This window comes from Pezoporus wallicus, unplaced genomic scaffold (genome assembly GCF_028554395.1).
Source record: "Pezoporus wallicus isolate ANWC-B61680 ecotype Strahan unplaced genomic scaffold, APGP_CSIRO_Pwel_v1 contig_6899, whole genome shotgun sequence".
Taxonomy (NCBI): Eukaryota; Metazoa; Chordata; class Aves; order Psittaciformes; family Psittacidae; genus Pezoporus; species Pezoporus wallicus.
In genome coordinates, this window is record NW_026638613.1 from 843,414 (window position 1) to 868,147 (window position 24,734).

The following is a 24,734-nucleotide window of genomic DNA, read 5'->3' on the forward strand; positions in this document are numbered from 1 at the left end:
TTTAATTGAACTCTGAAATAAAGTCTCTAATCACACTTCATCAGCATGCAATTATTATTCAAAGGAAACCATATGTACTATTAGGCACTCTTCATTAAAATAATGCATATAATCTGCTTCAGTACCTAACAGTCATTCTCCTTGATGTTCATTATTCTTTTTCTTCTATTATTATGACAATACTTTTTTTCCTGTTTTTCCTCATCTATCCCATTTAACTTACACACTTTTCCAACAAAAATGATGTTGAAAACACCAGGACACTGAGATGCATTAATATGCCACCATCCTTAAATCTCACTACATAGCATGACCTTCAAAATGACTCAGACCTGACTATGAAGATCTGTGAGAAAAGGATGAGGAAATGCTACAACGGGAGTCTTAAACTGTACTCTCTTTTGTCTTGAATTTTACTTGCAACTGTGATGACTTCTAAGTGGCCATATTGAAAGAAGAGCGTATGCTAGGCAGCAGTCACTCCTTAGAGAGACAGGATTTGGGAAGAACCAGGGACAATGGATGGAAGAAACGGAATATAGTAGTTGACTTGGTTGATACCTGAAGAAAAGCATCAGTGAGGGGTTGGGGCAATGGTTCCTTGAGGAACTTGGAAAACATGGACAGTCAAATGCACATAGACTCAACGGAGTACGCATTGCAAAAAGACTGATAAGAACATTACATATCAGAGTCCTCCTACCTTCTCAAACTCAGAAAAGCTAGTGTATTTCATGGTTATTGTGTCAGGGACAATAGATAATGGTCTGTGGTGAAACACACAAAGATAGAAAAGTACTGTTTGTCTGGTTTGGTTTCTCCCTGGAGAATTGTGCTTTGGCTGCTCCCCAGAAAGTCCAGCTTTGGTTCCTACCTAGAAAGTTTCGCATTAGAACTCCCGGAAAAGTCTCGACCCTTGGAGACCTATCTACATACTGCTACCCACTTCTTCTGACGTAGGCTGGCCCCCTCCGTTGGAATGAGTGTGCATTTTTGTCAGTATAAAAGCCTGAGCCTCATGTGATGTGGGGGAGGCAGAACCTCATACCACTGAGTTCAACGTTGCCTCTGTGGGGATGCCTGCTAAGGTTGAGCCTGCCGCCTCGCACTGCAATGATGATTCCTGGAGATGATTTCCTGATCATCTTCACAGAGTCCTTGGGGTTGGTAAGATATGCACTCTTCAGAAATATCCTTTACTGTATCTGTTAGGTTCTCTGTATTTTCCTATATTAATAAACTAGTAGAGAGTTCTCTGTCTCTCATTTTCTCTCCTCTGGAATCCTCGAACTCCGGAAAAGTTACATAGAGAAAATATTGTTCTTTTCTCTCTTGCCATCTCTTGAAGCAAAGGTGCCTCAAAACTTTCCACTTAGGTCATCCTAATCAGTCAGGATTGGAGCACTGACAGTTCATTAAACATGACAGACTAGCCCTGAGGGAGAGACACCAGTGAACCACAGTGCTGAGGATCCAAGGGGAGCTGAAAATAGTTCTGTAGTAGATAGCTCATAGAAAATACCCATAAACATTAACAGACACAATCTACTTCAGGGGAAAACTGGATACATAATATTCTGAGGCTACCCCCAGACACCAGGATATATCACAGTATCCACAAAAAGGCTCAATTTCCTTTTTAGGCAGATAGGGTTAGATTCTGCTCTTGGATATACCTGTATAGCAGTTACCAACCCAGAAAGGTATTTGAGCTTCTTCGTAACTCAAAGATGCAATTTCTGCGAATTTTTCACACTACTTTTCAATCTTCAGTGTATACTGTGTGACATACATAGAATAAAAAATAATCAGTTGAATTACATTAACAACAATGGAAATTTAAACGTCAAAAGGAGATACCAAATCTCCCCCTGTAATTAAACAGTATAAATTAGCAAATAAAGGTGAGGGAAGATTGGTTGTTTTATTTTAAAAAGAAAACATTAATTAAAGATGAATATGTTTGGAACTGAGTAAGCTCCCCTCAGGGTTGGGGAAAATGCCAAGTCTGACAAACTTACTGGGTCCTAGGGAATCCCAGGTCAGTTTGATGAACCTACTTAAATATTTTATAATTAGCTGGGAGGCTCCTGAGGCTACCAATTTACCTGAAAAAGAATCTCCCTCACCCTTAAAACTTGTCCCTGGACAGTAATGAAAAAAGACATAGCAAATAATGTTTCTCACCACAGAATATTTATATAAACATAGAAAGAAAACACAGAATGTCCTGTGCTATAGAACAGCCCCCAGAATTCGTAAGGGACCCTAGCAATAAAACTCAAAACTATCTGAGGGTAGAAATGAGATTTATTACCACATATGGGGCTGTAATAATAAACCTGTTTCTAAGATAGTCAAATTATGATGGCCATTTCATTCCACCACCATTCTATCTTTATGTGGGCTTTGTATTAAAATGCTAAAGGCAGCCTGATATAATGGCATCCACAAAGATTAAATAGACAAGTGCATTTAAAAGCATATAATCTTACAACACCACAGGAAATGTTAAAACTTGCTCAAATGACAGTACTTACTGCACCATGGTTGCTCCAGGTACTACCATTTTAAACATCTTTTTATAATCATCATTAGTGTCTAAGCACCAAAAATATATCACATGTCACAGAAAACAATTCAAAAGACATCAACTTTTAAAGGCCTGTCACTTATCTTGGGGTTCTCCGACAGAATCAAACAAAGAAACAAGGGTATGGCATATGAACGGCACAGGTTACTTGAGACTATCTGACAAGGCGTCTTCTAAGAAGAACTCAAATGCCAGGACTCACCTTGCAAGCACCACATTTATATTAGCCTCTGGTCTTGCTACAGATTCCTTTTGTTTGGCTTAGCTGAATGCCTATTTGTCTCCAGTTTTAGATTAACTTTCTGGAACAAGCAAGTTCATCATAAGAGATCTGAATACAGGCAAATACACAAGGAGACAAGTTTTGCCTGAGTATTCCAAACATAAGGACAGCAAGAATGGAGATCTGATGACTGTAGTGAAAAAGGAAGATGAAAGGGACGTTCTTGAAGAGACTGGAGTGTGGAAGAGATAGGGTTTGAAAAAGGCGAAAGAGAAATAAAAAACAGTTGGAATTTGCTGCACAACATCAACAGGAGCCTGGGGAATTTCTGGAAGAGGAGATGGCAAGTTATAAGGACAGCTGAGGAAGATAATTTTGGCAACAACACTATAGATGGATTGCAGGGAGAAGAAAAGACTTGCAAGGCAAATATGTTAAGACAAGAGAAGATTACAATGCAGACAACTGGTTACATCAAGAGGGCAAGGAAAAAGGGATGGATTTTTAGAAATACTACAGAATGAGAGTGTATCAGAGAAAAATACTTAACAAGGTCCTTCAGCATACTGTAATTAGTGTTTACTCAGCATAATTTCCCCATAACATGTAAAATTCCAAATAAATTTTCCCCCAACTGAAAAAGTACTGCAGAATATGGCACTGCTACATAGTGAACAAATAAGTGGGAGTGCTGATAGCATCCAAAGTGATATACTCATGAATGTGTATGTAAGTAATTGTATACACAGATCAGAGAAAAAATTATCTCAGAATTCTTTTGTATGTTAGATTTGAAGACAGATGCAGTTACAGATAAAAATAGATTTTCACCCCAAAATAGAATAGTAGAATCACGGAATAGTTAGGGTTGGAAAGGACCTTAAGATTATCTAGTTCCGACCCACCTGCTGTGGGCAGGGACACCTCACACTAAACCATGTCACCCAAGGCTCTGTCCAACCTGGCCCTGAACACCGCCAGGGATGGAGCATTCACAGCTTCCCTGGGCAACCCATTCCATGGCTCAACACCCTCACAGTAAAAAACTCCTTCCTTAAGTCCAATCTACACTTCCCCTGTTTAAGTTTTAACCCGTTACCCCTTTCCTATCACTACAGTCCCTAATGAAGAATCCATCCCCAGTATTCCTGTAGGCCCCCTTCAGATACTGAAAGGCTGCTAATGAGGCTGACTTTGTAAACTCTGAGAATTTTCTTGCCCCCACGCCCCGCACTGCAGTAGAAACGTAATGTGTACAGGTATATGATGTACTCTAAGTATCTTAAAAACAAAGGTAAATAATCTTCAAAAGAGTTTTGACATCGGAGTGAAATTTCAAGAACATTTTTCACTATGTCTACATTGTACATAAAAATACAAACCACTTATCCTGTTTTTTTTTTTTTTTTCATTTATTTATTCAGAGAAACTAAAAAGCCCTACAGAAACTGTTCTGCTTCCTTGGGTATATTATAAGGCTGTAACAGCTGCATGAACCCCAATTAACAACATTTTCATCCAAGCCACATCCAGTAACAAGGCTATGGGGCATTTCTGGGGTGAGGAACTGATCAGAATGCATACTTCATACTGGAGTTGAAAAAAAATTTAAGAAGATACAGCTTTCATTTATGAATCTAATGAAAAAAAGAGTTTAGAATTCACTCAAAAGCATTAGATGACAAGTAACAAAGTGTAAGGTTTTTAACACCTTTTAAACTCCATTTCACATTATGATCACTGAACAGTTAAGATATTTGAAACAAGAATAATGTAAATGACACTCTAAATCTTGTGGTTTATAGGGGCAACTAATTTCATGTTGCTCAGTGGTCACAGTCCACCATTGGAGGGTTTGTGCCAAGGGACGGCACATAAGCACCTCTGTGCCTCCATTCCCAAACGCTTAAATCTTCCATACTGAGAACAGCAGACATGAGACTCAGTGTTAGATTAGACCCCTACATTATCCTCATTTTGGTAATGTTTGTTTTACCTCCAGCCCTCCAGCATTCCTGTGCACAAAAAAAGTGGTTTTGTGCAAGGGAAAGCCTGAGCAGAGGTTTAAATACAAGTCTTCAGTCAAACTTATTGCCTTTTCTGCTTAGTCTGCTCAAGCAACAACTGACATTTGCAAAAGAGGGGATGAAGGAGAAGACAAGCACCATCTAAGCAGAGGGTTTTATTTGTGCAGAATATTACATTAAAAGAGCCCGGCAGCTATTAGTGATTAGTAATCTTCAATTACAGTAATAGCCATATTTAACAAAAAAAGAATAGGCTATGCTGCAAGTCATGAAAAAGCCCTTTTAATTGTCAGCCCTGTTATTCTAAAACAGCCTTCGCCCTATTCATTCAGTTATCATTCTGCAGTTTATAATTAAAGTGCTAATGTATAACAGAATTCTTTGATCTCAAAATAAAGGATTTTTTTACCAAAGAAATTAAGAACACAGCAGTTAAAGGAAATTCAAATTTCCAAGTAAAAATTAAAAGAAAAAAAAAGAAAAGTAATGAAATTAAGGAAAAACTATTTCTGTTGAACAAGAGATAGTTAAAAACTTTCTGAGTAGTCATTCTGGACTACGGAACAGTTGATCAAGTGGGAAAAGACCTTTCCCTTTGATAGTTAAATACAACCTAGGAAGAAAGGAAGTAAATGTGCTGCACCAGCAGGAATGAACTAAATGACCTCAAAGCTCTTTATCTTAAGCTAATGAGTAGAGGTAATTCATATGTCCTGAAGTCTAACTTCAATTAGCATGAGTTATCATAACGATTTGTAGTAGCTCATCCATGATATTTTATTTCCATTCTGATTTCATATTTTAGGGAAAAGATAGCCAGCAGCATGTTATATCACAAAGTCTCTCTAAATTAATTCAAATAAAAAGAACTATGTGTAGTCACCTACACCATGTACAAGCATTACCTTAAACACTCAAGGTCAGCAAAACTCTTCACAAGTATTTGCATCTCTGTGTCTTAATGATTAAAGATTTTCTTACTGAAACCAGACTTTACCAGACTGAAACCAGGGAAATAAAAATTCCAGATTTAATTTTGGCTTTTAGTCTGCTAACAAGAATCTACTTGGGAGTTTGGAGGTGTTAACTGAGTATGTGTCTCCCCATGGCAGGTTAGAAGACAGGTACTAAAAAAAGCTGGTAAATAAAAGGGAGAGAATCAGCAGCTCAGCAAAATGCCACAATGATTATCTGCCAGTACCACCAGCCACTTCTGAAAACGGAACCTGAGCTTCAGAAAAATCAAAAGCAACTACTGGCTCAAAGACAAAAGTGGGAACCAGGCAGCCTTAGCTCTTACATGGTCATCCCTTCACTCACAATCTTTTTTTTTGTTTTCTATTAAAACCATGTGACTCAAGATCATGTTAAGTATTTCCTACATGACTTCTAAAAGCAAGATTTCTAGTTTTGCTGCCTTTTGAGACACTATGAAAGGTAATATTACTGAAACAGACAGTAATTTTAAAGTTATTAGTTTTTCATTCTCAAAGCCACAGTTTAATCACTTTTAAGATCCAACTAGTTGCATAAGAATGAAAGTTCAGTCCACTACAACTATGAAAAATACAGTAAAATAGTCCAAGAAACAATAATGGATCAGAAGACACTGCAGAATTTTACCACAGTATATACTTCCCAATGCTTTGTTCCATTCTTCAGAAAATACAGGCAAATCACCCCCACCCCCAAAAAAAAGTTTGGGCACATGTGACTTCAGTGCTTCTGTAAGCTCAAGTAGGTTGGCAAAGCTCAAAGACTGCAGAGAAAAAATGATCACTACTGTTTTGTTTTTTTTTCCTAATAAGATTTCCAGTGAATTAAAGGGGAGTCTGAAAAACAGTTTTCTTCTCTCAATATTAAACTTTGGTTACCTTTTCTCCCGAAAGCTTCAATTGCTTCATGCATACAAATAGAAGTCAAAAGTTGTTAGAAAGCTTAGTATGTGCTTCCTTCAGTTTCTACAAAAATTTAGGGAACTGTCCAAGCTGAGAATAGAAACGTTAAAGTACTGTCTTCAACTCTCATAACCTTTGGAATTTCACTATTCTCTTTGCCTTTTCAAGAAAATGATGAGTAATAATCTGTAAATCAAATTAGTATATTTCTGCCTGTGAGGACTGTGATAGTGTTACTTTGGGCAATTACGTCTTTGTCTTCCAAAAGTACTAAAGCTCTAAGATGTTTCACTAAAATCCCTTTTTCGTAAGTACAATAAAAGCATAACACTATAAATAGCTTTAAATGTAATACTGGAAAGTCATGACAAGGATGTATTTTAAGGCAAAGAGGTGTTTTTTGGTTGTTTTCAGAATATTCTCAGAAAAGCAGCTCTATTTCTATGGTCTGTATCAGTGAAACAATACAAGCTGAAATGTAAGGAAAAAAAGAAGGGTTTAAATGAAATTAACCATATTCCAGCAGCATATGTCACAGCTTTACTAAGAGAGATTCTAAGCACACACACATTCTCCAGTGAATGGGAGCAAGTTCTTCATTTCATATATGCTCATAATTATCCCAAACTTATATATGTCTTAATAGTAACTGAGACAAAGAAAGCACAATAAGCCAACAATCATACTGTTTTCCATTTTTGTGTTCACCAAGATTCTTGCTTCCTTACTTTAGTTTCTAATTCAATGTTGAAGGACCTCAGTGACTATAAGAATTGTTAGGAGTGAAGTGAGAACGTACTCATGGGCAAAATATACAATAATCTTTATGAAAAATGCAATGAGAAAAAAATTAATAAAATCAAAGCTTATAGATTTGCTATTACTTCAAATAATATGGATTATGATGATGTGTAAATAGTGCATGTGAGATGGCTGGTATCTTCAAATAGCCAGTAACCACAGTCTAAGAGCACCCTAAGCAAATCAGTGGCTAGTTCTGGTAAAAAAAAAGGGCAGGTATACTATGCAACACCACATAGAAAGCATCATATGCCTTTCAGCTTTAGAAAGATATTAAAATAGTTTATGTATTATAAACAAGTTCACTTAAGTTCAGTGTCGTGGGTCTGACTACTTGGGGATATCAGGTCTATGCTCAAGACTAGAACCTGGCAGTCAACACAACCCCATCAACATAAAACAAAATGACCATGTTCAAGTTCTGAGGAGAATGCACTCCTAGCCTTCAGCTGCACCTCCCCCCTAGAGACCTGGGACAGGCAGAGCTGCAGAGTGAAATGCCCATAAACAGCACCACTTCACTACCTGTGAATGTATTGGAAAACAACTTTATGCACTCTAATATTTTCTAAGGGCTTGCTATTTTATAAACTTTGTATATATTTGTAAGTATTGATCTCTTCTGCTTTTAGAAGTCCACCAGGAAAACTTACGAGCAATTTATTGTGCATATAAATGGAAGATGAAAAGTAGATTGTTAGCACTAACATATCATCTGTTTCTCTACAGGCTGAATGCATAAGATATTAAACGGGACACAGATTTATAGCTCTTTATTTTGGAACTACAGCTCAGTTCTTAAAAATGTGCCCATGTAGCTAGTCTTCCGTTACATGATTGCAACACAACTGTCCAAAGCTTGTCAGAATTTGGGTGCTTCTGCAAATGTTAGAAGATGCTTTTTTCAGCAGGTAAGAAAATAATTTCTCTTGTCCATATCCTACTGCTGAGTAAGTCAACAGTAAAGGGCTTCCAACTCACAGGACACATCTTTTCCAGTGGTCTGCTTATGTGGGCTGAAGTGCATCAGCCAAGTACCCTTTAAAAAGTCCTCCACACTCCTGCAACATGGCTGGGAAAAGCCCAGCAGAAGGCATGAAGAGGAGAAAAATTACAACTTCCAGATATGGGTGGAGTTTTGCTTTTCAAAAAAGATGCCAAAACTCTTCTCTGACAGCTAGTCAATGAGAGACTGATGATATAATAACTCCTAACAGTATGATGAGATAAAAGCACTTGCTGTAGATTCAGACATTGACTGTACCCAAGTATCTTTATTTTTATTTACTTTTGTTTCATTAACAAATGCCTCTGGAGTATCCTTGTCCTTTCCTGGCAAATACAGATTAAGCAAAATAAGTGTCAGATAAATAGAAACAAGATTTAAACTGAATTCTGTCATTAAAAATTCATCTTATCCGTTAACTAGATATCGTAATTCAGAAAAAAAACCCAAAACAGCTGATGTAGACTGTAATCAAATATGTTTTAGAGCGATGCTGTCATATTTGATGTGGCAGCATCCACAAAAACATGGTCCATATTATGAAAATGGATGTTGACACTCACCTTGTTTCTCATTTTGTATCTTTTCACAGGTGTGATAACAAGGTTTTCTAAGAAATAATTTGTGTACTGCAGGTCACAAACTAGCTTGTTCTGGATATGCTCTGCAAGGACGTATGCAGTTTGGTATTAATGTTTAGAAGCAGACGGTGAGTTCATTATCAAGAAACAAATACTATCATAATCTCATTAGTATCTCACGTGAGACTCTCGTGAGATACAAGTTTGTTCAGTTTATATCAAGAAAAAGGGAAGAAAAAAGATTAACATTTTCCTTAAATATTTCAGTCAAAAGGATTGCACTGGCTCGAACATCAGGATCAGAAGAAGATACTTCATGTCAGTTAAGACAGAATCTGTCTGTGGTCCCAATTTCTTTAACACTTTTAGACTAGACGATATTTCTGTAAAGGTCCAACCTGACCCTGCAATGACACCAAAAATCAAACTGTGCCATATAAAGGTGTTTAGTTAATGATTCCAACATGAATTTCTCTATGTGCTATTTTCTTAGCTGAAAAGTACTTTCATTGGGATCACAGTTTCACAAAAGATAAACAGTATTCAAATTTGTATTGGCCAGGGAGAGCAGGCCTGACATTCAATCTTAAAGCATTTCCTTATTTGGCTGCTTGAAAATTATCAAAATTACAAAATTCTGGTGATTTATCTGAGATTCTTCTGCAGGCTATGTTCATTTATATTCAAATTTACTGTTCTTTGTTCCAGTCACCTAGTACAGAAGTACTCTCCTTATTCACTTTCTTTCAGGTAGCTATGATTTGCAATAATTGCTAAACAAAAGAGCACATTGTATCAGATCTTTGATTCTAAGAGACATAACTGTTTTAATGTGCTCACAGAATTTTATAATCTCTTAACTCATTATCATGTCTTTTTTTTTTTTGTTTTTATTACAATATAGCTGCTAGGAATGGCGACTGTTAATATTCGAGACTGCATGAGATCTGTTCTTACGTCAAAAGAAAAGTATTGATCATTTGAGATCAGAGCACTGCTCTAGTACCATGGCTTTTTCTTCAAGGAGGCAGTTAACATGAATGAGCCAAAGAGGAATATGGCCATTTCAAAGAGCTTTTAAGCACTGTGTACTGTGGTTTCAAGTCTGGGACCTACAACAATCATCTACTCCAACTGCTTCACCAATTCAGGACTGACCAAGTTAAAGCATGTTATTAAGGCCATTGTCCAAATGCCCCTTAAACACTGACAGGTCTGGGGCATCGAACACCTCTCCAGGAAGCCTATTCCAGTGTCTGACCACCCTCTTGGTAAAGAAATGCTTCCTAAGGTCCAGTCTGAACCTCCCGTAGTGCAGCTCTGAACCACTTCCACAAGTCCTATCACTGGTTTACCAGGGAGAAGAGATCAGCACCTCCCTCTCCATTTTCCCTCCTCAAGCAGATGTAAAGAGCAATGAAGTGGCCCCTCAGCCTCTTTTTCTCCACAACAGACAAACCTGATGTCCTTAGCCACTCCTCTTACATTCCTTCTAGCCCTTTCACTAGCTTTGTCCTTCTGCTTACAGTCCTCTTCTTGGCTATCCAAAATAGGAAAGGGAAAAAACTTTAAATGGCTATACAGGGTCATCTCTTCTTCATATCTGATAAACTGGCTGCAGAAAATTATTAGCTGGCAGTGCCATTCAAGCCAAAACAATATAGCTTTGAGCATATCAGCATATCTAATAAAATCAGAAGATGCAAATCTGCCTTCTCAGAGTTCACATCTCATTAACACACCATAAATACTGCCACCACTAAAATGGGAACCCATTTTCAGGAATTTCACTAAAATGTATACTTCCTTAAAAGTCAAGTAATGCATATCTCTTGGATTTTCAGCAAATATTGTCTAAATTGATTTGCTAATATTAAAGCATATTTACAAACCCTGCAACAAATGAATAAAAAACATAAAAGATATTAAAATCTCACCAACAAATCCTAAAAAAGTTTTGATTAAGACATTTTTCATGTGCACTTTACAGGTATAAGCAATAGATTTATTTCTAAAGCACAGTCTTGGGGCTCGGCATTTACCAGCAAAATTACAAATACAGTCCCTTACACATTAACTCTTAATTAGGTATTACAAATTCCAATCAGAACTTCCACAGTGAGTTCCTGAATTCCAGATGTAATAACAAGATTCATAAAAGGTTCTGTAATCTCTTCCTCACATCCTCCTTTAAAGTTCAGAATAAATCACATTCCAGCCACAAAGCACCCTAATTTTTTTGAAAAGTAGCAATTTGTTGTTATTTGTCATGTTTAGCCAAGACACTTTTACAATTCTACTGAAATACTGACAGAGAAACCACTTCTTAAATTTAAGGCATGTATTTTAAGCAGATCTAAGAATCAACTTGCAATAGGTGATGTAAAGAACTAATCTTCCCTGGGCCAATTTCAACACCTTTTCAGTTCAAATTTCAAAGCCTATCAAAAATTATGCTCTTGCTGAAATAACTCCTTCTATCCTACTCTATGCATGCACTTCTCACTCTCATCCTTACACAGGCACTAAAGCTTGTATGGCAAATCAGAACAGAGAGCTAAAAACAAAACAAATCCCTAAAGCAAAACCAGAGAAAGCCCCAAATAATTACTTTTCAGTCCATCGAACTTAATCCTTCTCATTCTGTGGTAGCGTTCAGAATGGCCTAGGGGAGCTGTGAAACTAGAAAGTCAGCAACACTCGACTAATGGATACTTCTGATGATCTTCATTATTACATTAGCTTCAAAAATCTTTGGAAAATCCAATTCCAATAGCAGGTGCTAAAAACTTGACATTCAGCTCAGAATTTGACGGAATGTAGGTGACAAGAAGGGAACATGTAGCGAATCAGAAGTGGTGTATCAAAGACAGGGGGAAGAAAGCATTTATTACTTCAAGAATTTTTTACTTTTTCCGAGATACTTCTAAAAATAGGAAAAAAGTTGAACTGAAAACTTACATTCCAATAACATTATTTCAAGGTAAAAAAAATTATATTAAAACCAAGATGTGTAACAGTAAGACTTCCAAGTTTACTACATCTTTAAGTACTTACATAATTTGCTTTAATTATATTTATATATTTATTTATATTATATATGGACAGTCTATGAAAAAATTCTTTTGCCACAATCAAAGATCACAGTGTGCTGAAGCACAAGCTCTGCTCATACAAGGGAATGCTGTCCACATCAAGTGATAACAAAGAAGAGAAAAAGGAATTTAATCTCTTTTCATGTTCATTTAATCAATTTTGCTTTTTTATGATACCTAAAACTTCTGTAGCAGAGTATTTATTCCACTGAGCCTAATCAAGCTTTTAGTTGCATAAATATAAGTATCTAGTGTTTTGTCTTCAGAATGCTCCACTGCTTTCTTTTAGGCTTCAGGACTGAATTCCCCTCTCAAGTGCAGTGATGTCAGTGTGGCACAATGCTGGATGATTACTGTTAGGATGCAGAATATGGCTTATAATATAATTCTCAAATGTCTTATATTCACAAAGCAGAATAAAACTACAAATTTATTTAAAAAAAAAAGAATTACATTATTTCCAGCCGTGCCCTCTCATTTTGCACCTGAAAATCTGAGAGTGCATCTCTTATGGGCTCATACACTTCATGAGCGACTAAAAATTTTTCATTATCTGCACACTTCATGAGACCACTGGCTCCTACGGTGGCTGAAGGCAGAGTGAGCTCCACTGAAGTACACTGAACAAATACTATAAGGGAAAAGGGAAATTAGATCTGGGCTCATCTGTTTAAATCAGGTTCATTTAACTGACAGGACACTAATCCTGTGTTTTAAAATTCCTCAAGAAAACAACCTACAGAGTTAAAAAAATAAAATAAAATAAAATGATGCAATCTCCACCTTTGGGTTCTGAAGCTGTTTTAATAAAAGAAAGCAATAAATCCCTTAGAATCATGGAGTAGTGCAATAGTATGCTAATTTGAGCAGAAGCCAGTGAGTTACTGTTTGTTTTTTTTGTTGGCCTGGATATTTTGGGATGTTCAATGAAATGTCTGCCAGCCTCTATACTGTGCAACTGTAAGTATATTGAGCTAGAAAACTGAGCATTTGTGGATTTGAGTATTATTAAAAAAGATTTTTGAAATTGTGTTACATATAAAATATCTTATAAAAATATAGAAAACATCACTGAGCCTTTAGCAACATTCCTTTTTTTCCGTCAAAGTATTTGGATTTTGTGAACAGAGTGGGTGTGTATACAGAGCTCAATTAAGCAAGTGGATGCATAAATTTGTCAACTAAGTGCTTTAATTAAAAAAAAAAATCCAAACCTACAACCCAAAACCACTCAAAAAGTCATTAAGAAAAGCAAACCCAGAAATTTTAATGTCTACCATGTAAAAAAACCATGCACAAAATAGAGTTGGGGGGAACTAACCTGTGATATCAGTGGTTGTGTTTTGGGTGGCAGTTTTTACAAATTGAGCTAGTAATCAATAAAGGAAGGCTATTTTGCTGAATTGCCCAAATTTTCCCCAAGTTTTTAACTATCAGAACTTTTGAAAACTTATCCAAGATGATGTAAAATCTGTAAGGATGCCCCACTTCAAATGAAAAAAGTTGTGCCTATACAATGCTGTTGATTAGAAAGGAAGGGTGTTTTAGTGTAAGAAGATGTCACATTTCTTCTGAAAGGATTAAAATCAGTTTGTATTCAACCATTTTCATACTTACTTTAATTATATGTTTGAAAAAAGCATTCATTTCTGACAATGCTGATTGTATCATCCTTTGTACATGTCAATTTTCATCTTACCTTGATTGTGCAGCCCATTTTTTTTTTTTATTGGATGCTCTGAAATTCCAGTGAGCTTTCATGAATTTTGATGGATTAACCATGCTATTCTCCCTTTCCAGGCAAGTTTGAGATAAATGGCAGGAAAGTCTATGACCTTTGGGCAAATTACTCTCCTTTACTACAATATATATTGATGAATTGTGTCAGTATGCATTTACATATTTGTCATTACCCAAATAGTAAACCCCACACATTTCTGGCTCCATCAGAATGAAAGAAGGTTATCACAAATTAGTAAACAAAGGCATTGAAAAGTTCATATTTAATTAAATCAGAAAAAATTAAATCAAAAAATTATGACATTTGAAGTCAGATGCAAAATTACTGCTATTTATTCTGCCATTTAAGAATTAAAACTCTTTTGTCACAAAGAGTTTCATTCTTCTAAAGACATAATTACAGGGTCATATCTCATGGTAGCTAAATGGAGATTATTTTTCTGCTTATTTGTAATAATTTAAAGCAGATTAAGTAGAAATTTACCATTTCCTCAGAATACACACATGCATTATCAGTGTACACCTGCTACTGATATATCTAAGCAACAAAATAAATGGGCTATCCTTTCATTTACTGAAAAACAAGAAGTCTCTGTGATTGAAGAATTATCACATAACTGTAAGAAAACACTATTTTTTCATGAATGATTCTTCAAAGGATGTATCGTTCAGGACAAAAACGTCTTCAAAATAAGGTTAATAAAACAAGGTTAACCTCTATTTCTGCATAATCATAATATTTGTAGATGAGAAAAAGGCTGCAGCATACTAGGATATACTATTTTGCTACTCCAGAAAAAATCTATATCCTTCTTTCCTTCTATCCTTTTGAAATCCTGCATTTCCTTTACTGGTTACTGGACAGTTTTCTTAAAACATTTTTAAGTCCGTTTTTACTACTTTGTAATATTAGTTTAAATTCTGAACTAAAATTAGGTCAATAGATAACACAGATGGTGTGTCTTTTAAAATCAGGATTATATGTGCATGGTCGGAATTAGGCTGCAATTTATGAAACTCCTGGCCACTAGTTTTACAAGAAGGCATTAAAATAAAAAATAGCTTTGTAGCTAGTATATGATCTCTGCTTATGAAATAGAAATATCATTTCCACTGTAGGAAAATACATCTTTTATATTGCTTTGGTTTTATGGTTAGTTTGCTACAGAAACCAGCCCATGGCCCAAGGAACTGCTTGCTAGCTATGACTCCTATTGTTTGACTAAATCTCATGCACGTTATGTCAACACATGGGCTCGAATCTATTCTGCTGGACTCAGATTGAAATGGAAAGGATCATACTTGAATTTGTAAGTCTTGAAGGCAAAACTGACGAGAGGAAGTCTAATCTTATTTGCCTCTGCCCCTTCTTGCTGTCCAAGCAGGAATACCCTGAACCCATGTGACTCTGGCAGCCAGAAAGCCCTATTCAGTCAGTAAACAGTGACCTTTATTCAGCAGGAATGCAGTCAAGGTTTTGCTTTCCTACACTACATACTTAAGACTAAGCTCTTTCAGTGTGGCTATCACTTCTTGTCTGGGGAAGAGAAGTAACTGCTTTTATAAAACAATGGAACAGTAAAATGCAAGTACAGAATTTCATGGTGCAGCATACTGAAATCTGAAGTTCCACCTCTTTATTTTGGCTCTTGACTGGGAATTAAGGACTAACCTTTGAAAAATTTAACAAGCCTTTTTAACAGAAATTCTACACCTAACCTGACAAACCTTTAGAAAGTTCATAAAATCACCTTTTCTGCATATTCAAACTTTTATAACCTTTGGAACACTTTCTTTTCTTCTCTGGCTTGAACAACTCAAATCTACAACTGAAAAAATATGTCAATAATATACTGTATAAATGAGTATAGACTAAAAAATAATATGAACAACTAAACATACATCTTAGTAGCTGTATTTACCCAGGTCTTTTTGCAAGTTGTTTACAAACCCAATTAATACACAGTACTTAAGAAGCTATTTCCATCTATTGTTAAAAAGCACTTAAGCAGATACTTGTTTCAAGGACTCTTCACTTGTAGGCAAACTGGATTATGTTATATTAAAGAAAAAAAAAGGAAAAACGGTCATTACTATATTATTGTTAGTAGAAATCTAGTGTTTTAAGAGGCACGCTCTGGGAAAAGGATTGTCTGATTTGACGTCTATGTCAAAAGATCCAAGACAGAAAAGAGCCAATATAGTGAGCTAATAGAACAGATAACATACTTTTAAGAGTACCCAAAGGAACTATCCTTCTAGAATGTTAGTGTCTTGTTTAAAGAAAACCTCATCTTCCTTGCACACCAAATTCAGTACATGTATGCCAAGAATAAAGATTGCATCTTTGGCAGATGAAGTATTTGGTAACCAATAACAAATGCCTGTGGTAACACTGATGGATTAATAAAATCATACTCTGATAAATTCAGTAACTAAGTGTGTGAAGCGGGAAACATAGGGGAAAATTCAAATAACCCCAGGCATATTTCCACCTATTAGAGCAGCAAGCTTCAGATTTGTTTTTTTCAGTGGTTGAACACAAATCAAATGATCCTATGATTCTACAAACATGTGTTGACATTCCTTAAAAAAATGCACGCGTATGTCCAATTGTCCACTATCCTTCATAACAAACTTACATTTTCAACAAAAAAGAAATGGATAAAAAATAAACTTTCTCATCACATAGTACAAAGCCACTATTGGACCAACTGTAAACAATCATTTGACTTATGCAATAAATATCCAGTGGCTTCTCCACACAGTCATGATCATCAACCAACAGAAAAAAAGACATCTGTCACAAACATTTCTGCTGAGAGCCTGTCACCTGTGCAGCACTCAGGAACCAACCCGAGATACAGTCAGATCACAATTCTCAACATAGCTAAACCAAGGCACTGCAAATGAAGGTATTGCCGTAGGCAGTGTAACTTCTTTCCAAGCCAGGTAAGTCCCACTAACACAGGCACTCACATGGCTTCAATACATAGTAAAAAAATTCCCAGCTGGGCACAGTCAGTGGCTGTAATTCCATCAATTCCCAAGTACGTGCTAAATTCCAAAGTTGGAAATCTAGCTTTCAGCTTTGGATTATGCCCCATTCTTTAACTACAGTGTCAGATAAATCACTATATTCTACAAGTTAATGCTGAATCCAGGTATTGAGAAGTAGTTGCTCAGTTACTGTAAGTATCATTTTTGACCCAAGCTATTTAATTTTCTCATATATAAAATTGAGGTTAAACTGCTTCCTCTTATTCCTACCTTATCTCCTTTTGCTTAGTGAGATTGCTGTAATTTGGAGAAAAACACACCTTGCATAAAATGTACAAACTACACCAATCTTGGGGTTTTATCTTAAGATTTAAAGTGATATATTATGTATGAACTTATATGTTTATACTGTGTTTTGATTGGATCAGATGGAGTTGACATGTATTTGCTTACTTCACTTACACTGCAACTCCAGCTTGAAAAATGATGCAATGTTTGTTTTTTTTTTTCATTTTCCTGACAGTTGGCAGACAGATCTTGAAAGCAACTGAGTAATATTTAGGTCTAAAAGAAGAATTCAGGAGCTGTGCGGTTCTAAACATTCCGACAGAAGCCAAAGCTAACTTTATTATTTTTTTCCAAGAACTTGCTGCAATATCAAAATTATTTAAGGTATATAGAATTTATTCTCTCAGAGAATGGAACAGTTAGGATTGTACACAGACAATCCATGGGAATGGTTTCCACATGAACCATGTTACTAATGATGTCTATGTTTTCTCATTCATTCACCTTCTTTTGTTTATTGAAGCCACAGTTTCCTGGGTATTTTTGATATTTTCATAGCAGTCACAGTTCTTTAAACTGAAAATATTAAATTCCAGCTACTCAAAAAGAAGCCCACAAACAATTCTGAAATAGTCAACTCTTGACATCTTTCCATGAACAAACAGCACAGGAGGAAATGCAATTAGTTCTGTCCTGTAACACTTCTTCCATTTTGGAGTAATTCTTAGCAGGAAAGACATGGAGAATTTCAGGGGTATAGAGGAATGAAGTTGATTTTCGTAATACTTGACTGAACCAAGTGAAGTTGTGTTGGACAGTGCAGCTGGTTCATCAAATTTTTACCAGGGGTTCTGCAATTTCAGCTTATTTCTACTGCCTAGTTTTTATCCACCAGAATTCAAGTATAAAGTGAAAAGTCCTCCAGGCTACTTGCTTTGAGGAACAAAGAACTACTGAAAAATTCCAAGCATATCTACCCTAAGCTAGAGCACATAGAGAATATGGTGTCTGGCCAAACACAGTATGACTGTCTGTCAGAACACCTCATGTCTTTAACAGCAAAGTCACCTCTCTCACATCTAATGCTGAGAAAATCCCCAGACAGATTTTTTTCCCTTTGAATGCTTTCCTGTTCACCACAATTCAAGCATCCCCAAAGTTACTGTGCAAGTTTACATCACTAGATAAGCTCTTGTTTTTATTGCTGCTGACAATAGCTACAGAATAAAATACACATTGTTAGAAGGAAGTTCTCAGCAGGTTTATATTTACCCTCTGCTTGAACTGGATTATATGTTCTTTCATGCAATAAGGCTAAAGGTAAAACAAAAACTCTCCATGTGCTTAACAGAATATGTGTTAAATCAAAACATTTCTGTGAAATATGCCCATGTTTCTTCGCAGAAAAATTTGGATAAGTTTGTTTTTTGTGCAAATTCAGTCAGATTGTCACGACAGACAATAGTTTGCACATCTCAAATACCATTAAACTGTGAGTCCCAGTAAGATGCTCAGAGAGAGGCTGATGAGTAAAGCAAAGGAAGTCATTTAAGTCCCAGAGAGAGTATTTGGCATTTGGCACATTACGCTACACCTACACTGCTACACCACCTTAGGGCAGATGAGAGGCGCTGAAACACACAGCTGCCAGCTGTGGGAGGACAAACAGAAAAATTAAGAGCTGACCCAAGTCATCCTGCAATTTCTCAGGCCAAAACGCCCATCCAGGTGCTTTATGCATGACAGAGAATCCAACAGATACTGCAGACAATTCTGATATGTCCAAAACAAGTTCAAACTACACATCTAGAAATTCAGTATCAGCAGCAGATTTTCTCAAATACTGATACTGATCAAGTCCCCCAGTTTGGTTTTCATTGCATACACTGAGACCTGTGCTTCCATTATGTTACCTTCAGCACCTCTGTCACCTACCCTTGGGTCCATATTCCTGTTTGTTGGCTGGAGGCTTGGATAATTTGTTTTCAAAGTACAAAATCATAGCATAATTTGTCTTTAAAAAGACATGAGAATTCTATTTGCCTGTGCAGAACTATTGTCTTAGGAGGTATGATGATGAAGAAATATAGAAATGAAATATACCATTTTTTTTAGTGAAAAACTGGCACATGTGACTGAAAACAGGAAAATTAAAAAACTATATAATGAGGCATACAACACCGAAGAAAGTTAACTGGAGAAATTACCTGTGAAAACTGACACTCCAAAGTGTCACATTTTCATTACAGAAATCATAGCATACAGCAAAAATTTCCAGTTAGCACACCATATAGTGATACAGGTGGAGGTTGCCATATATCTGCCTGGGCCTTTCAAGTATAAAGGGTTTTCTGGACTTGCCTTAGATATGCAATATAATTGTGTGAAGCAGACTTTTGTATTCTGAGTATTTCAGATTCATTCTGCATGTGTCACACAGTCCCTTCAACACTTTAAGTGCTGTAACTCTGAATGGAGTAATATTGCATGTCTGCTGTTTGGAAACGCCGAACAATTCTGCCAAATCCTCTAGTTATACACAGAGGAAATTTTTAAATGAGAATGGAAGATACATCAGTGGAAATCCAAATGTACAGCTGCCCTGCTGCAGAGGTCCCTGGGATGCCTAAGCACAATGCCACACAGCTTTTTCAAGAACAATCTGATACTGAAAAGGGCATGCTGTACTTGGAACAACACATGAATGTGAAGGTACTCTGCTTTAGCTCTGCCAGTAATAACACGCTGGCAGAAACATTTCTGGTAAATCTCTGCAGCACAGACATGTGGTACATGGTTTGTGAAAGTGTTTCCACTTCATATTATGGGGATTGCATCCCTGCCAAAACTACAACAGATGCTTCAATGAAATGCAAAGAAATTTCAAGCTGGTTGGCTACAATGAGATTTTGAACTCTGGCAGGAAAGAGCATTAATACTGTTCTTGACAATATTATTCTACTGATTAAAAATTTGCAATCTCAGTCTTTGGTATTGTAAGAATTTGCCACCTTCATGCTAATTTAGAGATGTTGCGTTATCTGATTGTTTTTAATAAATTTAATATTTCAGCAATTTATTGTAATCTCATATATCAGTTTTATATATAACCATACATTTTGCTTTCGCAGTACAGAAGCACAAACAAACAAAAAAAAAAAAGCTCATTTGCAGATGCCATGCAGGAAGATGAAAATATTTAGCAGAAGTAGCATATTCACCAAAAGAGAGATGTTAATTTTTAGGGAAATTACAGAGAAAGAAACTATCAACATTACAGATATCATTGCATTGTTGAGAGGAATAGGTTCCCTATGTTTGTATTAGAGAATTAATGGGACCAGACTATGGGTAAGTGGGAATACATATCATTCCCATGCTTCAAATGAACCTGTTAGCACATTCCTGAAACCAGCATTCCTCCGCTGTACCTTATCTGTGGTCAAAATGTGAATCTCATCTACAATCAGTCCTGCAGTCCAGTACTTTTATTTCATTTGCTTCAAGAAAGGAATCTGCCTGTCATCTTCCTGGAAGTACTTATCTTTTAGAAAACTGGAAAAAACACACTGTGTTACATAACAGACTCCTTATTTCCCTAAAAATGGAAACACTTCTCCCTATTGCTATTTTATTTAATGTTTAGAAGTTAATTCCATTATGGTTGTTAGTTCTACTTTATGCAGCTCCATAACTGAAGTGTAGAATAATGAGGATCACTAATAATTTTCTCAAGAGTTATCTGTCAGCACCCATAACTCATTATAAAACCAATTATGTCACTTCTGGCATACCTTTCAACACTTTGGTGCCTACCAAAGTAAAAATCAATAAAAGTTTATTATTATTCCATGCCTGATATTGGTTAAGTGGCTCCAGTGGCACTCCCTGTTGGGGGACTGCCATTAAAGATTTTATAACTGCATAATTCGAGCCTTATTAGGCTATTCTAGTGAGCATACTTAAGTATTTTCAAAATTGTTAATAACTGCAACTGACTAGTCACCATGAAAAACAGTGCTGAATAACACTGGTGAAACTTCTTGAAGAACAGCGCATACTTTTCCAATTATGCATTTGATAACAATGGAGTTTCACCTAACTTCTCCTAGTCTGATGGGAAAATCCATCACACAGACACACATTTCTCCATTTTAACACTTAATATAGGTATTATAAAACACATTTGAAATTATAAGGTCTGCAAATCTCACATGAGATACCACTAAATTTTGAACTGCAACACCCAGCTGTAAGGAATACCTTTGTTTTTCTCAGGGGGTCACTAAAGGAACTGAGACTAATCTTGAAAACAAAGTCTCTCACGAAAGCAGCCGTAAAATACATACTTCTACATACAGAAAATGGATTTTTTTTTTTTTTTACTGCTATGAAACTTTACATTTTCTTGCCTGTTTAAGCATAGTTTTATTTGGTCATTAAGATTGGCCAAAGGAAACAAAATACAAGGATTATTAACGGAAGCAAAAGTTATTGTTAAAAGTTATTTACTGAACGTGGATGCTATAGTCAAATTAGCAATCACTGAAGCACAAGGAATTATATTAATATATGAGCACATCATAGAATTTCCTGGGTCTAATCCTATCTCATACCAGCCCTCTAAACATCAAAAAATCTTTACTTCAGATATGGCAGAATATTACTCAGTCAACAATAAGCTGACAACTACTGACCTACAATATTGTGAATTTAATTTCCAAGACTTGTATCTCCAAAATCTCACAGGTCTTTTCTCAACTTGAGCTTCCTACAATTTTAACTTCTACAATCTAATATCATGGAAAACTTGATAAATTATGAAGATTTTCGTAGTCTTCCATGTCATTATAGCTCATTAACAGTGTTTTGTACTACTTTGGTTCTGTAAAAAAGGGTTTGAATATTTGATATTTGCATAAATAGTGCTAAAATAACCAGATATTCATGTGAATAAGGCAGACTGGAATATGACATTTTTGCTTTGTCAAAAATTTTAATAAAATACGTTTGGTCTCAAGAATAAAAAGTTACAGTTTCAAATATTTTCATTAACCAATTCTAAATAAAAGAAACAACAAAACAATAAAATTACTGTTTAATTCATTCTATTTGAATATTTTTAACATGAAAAAGATTTGTGTGAAAAGTCTTTTGAAATGAAAAGTTAGAATTTCAGAAGCAGTTAAGATACCTATTTTACTTGCAATTGCAATGGAGCGTGTACAGTCAGTTGGCATGTACCTGTTGAGGAGCATTAACTTCCAACTGAAGAGTCTATATTCTCTAACTATGAGCTACTCTCTCACGGTATTTTTTTTTTTTTTCTTTTTTCCAAGTATGAGTAATTTAATATAAAGCTAGAGATTTATAACCTTCTGAAGATACTTGGCCTCATCTGTTCACAGTCCCACAACGAAAATACGAAGGTTTCCGATTAAAGAATAGTATCTAGAGTGCTTAGTTTTAACTAAGTTATAGCACTAAATAAGTTATAGCATTTCGTTTAAATCCCATATCCAGTTAATATTTTTACTTTAAAGACTCCAGCAAGAAACTAAGTCTTGATCACTCAAACTGTACAGTTTTCAAGGTGCTCAGAGAATTGTAACAGAATTTCTGTAGTTTCATGAATACAAAAATGGTTTTCCTTTCAGCTTGCTTATAAAACCCAACAAAACTCTGTTTTCAAAGGTACAAGATGAAATGGTATTTCAGGATACATAACATTTCTGTATTTCATCTACTTCTCTCACTCAAGTAAAAATGTATCTTATTTAATTTCACCTGTATGAGCTCAAAGACAACCATCAGGCATATACAGTAACTGATAAACAGAATAAATGTTAACAATGAACTTTTTACCAGAACCAAAAATTGTGGAAGCAGAAAGCATCATGCATCATTCATGTGCACAGTATAATACCTAGAATTCTGTTTGCACTCATACACTGACCATGAATAACTGATCAACTGAACTGTGCAAATTTGATACTGTTTAAAAGATCTGTACCTCCATGTAACTCAAATTTCCTTTCTTCTAATACTTACAGATGTTTTCATTAAAGCCAAACTGATATTTTTTTTTCTTCTCAAAGAAAAGAAAAAAAAAATCATTAATTTCCCTCCTCACTTCCCCTCCTTAAAGGGCTCACATTGAGAATTATTATGCACACAGCATACACAGGACATACTTAGAGTTTTGATAATGGAGAGAGGAAAAACCATCACCGTGACCAATGTCTCAGCAACTTTTCAGGTTCCCCAAATCATGGAAACCAGTCTCTGTTTAAAAAAGAAAATTTCTAAAATAAGATGACTCTGTAGAATTCAGACTACATATGCAGCAGCTTGTCTGCACTAACATGCAGCCACTAGAATCAAACATAGGGCTGAAAGAAGGTCTTACCAAGGAAAAGGTTGACATGACGTCACCTCAGGTATGAAGCTGGATAAACATTACAACACAAAGCTATACTATGGCCTTATGTAAAATACCGTATACATTTCAGGACATTTCACATTAGAAATGCTTTCAAATCGGAACAGATGGCAAACACTAGGACAAAGAAGGGACAAAGGGAAGCCCATTTTGCAGGAGAAGAGAAAGACAATGCTGGCTCAGGCACTTCGAGGGGGTAGGAGTGGAACGAACCACAAGGTAACAACTAACTGGAAAAAAGCATAAACTACAGATGAAATTTAGAAAATTTTTGCTCTTCAAGCTATTCAGAAACTGCTTCAAGATAATTAGGCTAGGGTAAAGATGACAAAACTACCAGCTAAGGGCGTCTTTATAACAGCATCCTGGGCTACAGTCTGAAAAGCAAAACAGAAGTACAGTCATATCCTAATGCAATTTTCATCAAGTTTTGTCAGAGAAAATTGTAATGCTCAATGACCGCGCTTGAAATAATGTGCAATGATTTAAACAGGATCAAAATGCTTCAAGTCATCCATCTAATAAAAACTTTTCTCTGCTCATCAACATTATATAGCAAATACAAAAATATAGATGATTCAGATTATATATGGCCTATCACACACTAGTTAGTTAATTACAAATCAATTGTGTAGTAAATAATCACATACCTAGTTCCCTCAGTCTTTGGGAAGAAATTTGGTGAATGTTTTCAGTCACTTTGGCACCACTTTGGCTTAAATTGCCATCAATTCCATTTAAAGGGCTTCAGAGAACACTTGTCTTATGGTTGCTCCTTAACTGGCAGTATCTGCCAAGCTTCAAAACGATGTCTAGGAATATGTCTTTAATTTTTTTAAATAAAACCCATGACAAACAAAACCCTAAAACCCCCAAGATCAGCCACTGCCTATTTTGCCAAAGATGCTGATCCACCTACATGCTAAATCTGCATGCCTGATCTTTGTGAATTTATTTTTATTATTGCCATAAGAAATGTTTCAACCGTAGCCGCTTTTCCAAGAGAAGTAGCTTCAAACAAGTAGCTCCAAAATCTGTTT

The 24,734-nt window shown here is 35.8% G+C and overlaps 1 protein-coding gene across 12 annotated transcripts in view; it reads right to left on the reverse strand.

The window, feature by feature from the left end:
- The window catches only part of NAALADL2 (N-acetylated alpha-linked acidic dipeptidase like 2), a 489,585-nt gene that overhangs the window by 31,783 nt on the left and 433,068 nt on the right, over positions 1-24,734 (reverse strand). The gene's annotated exons all lie outside the window — the stretch shown is intronic.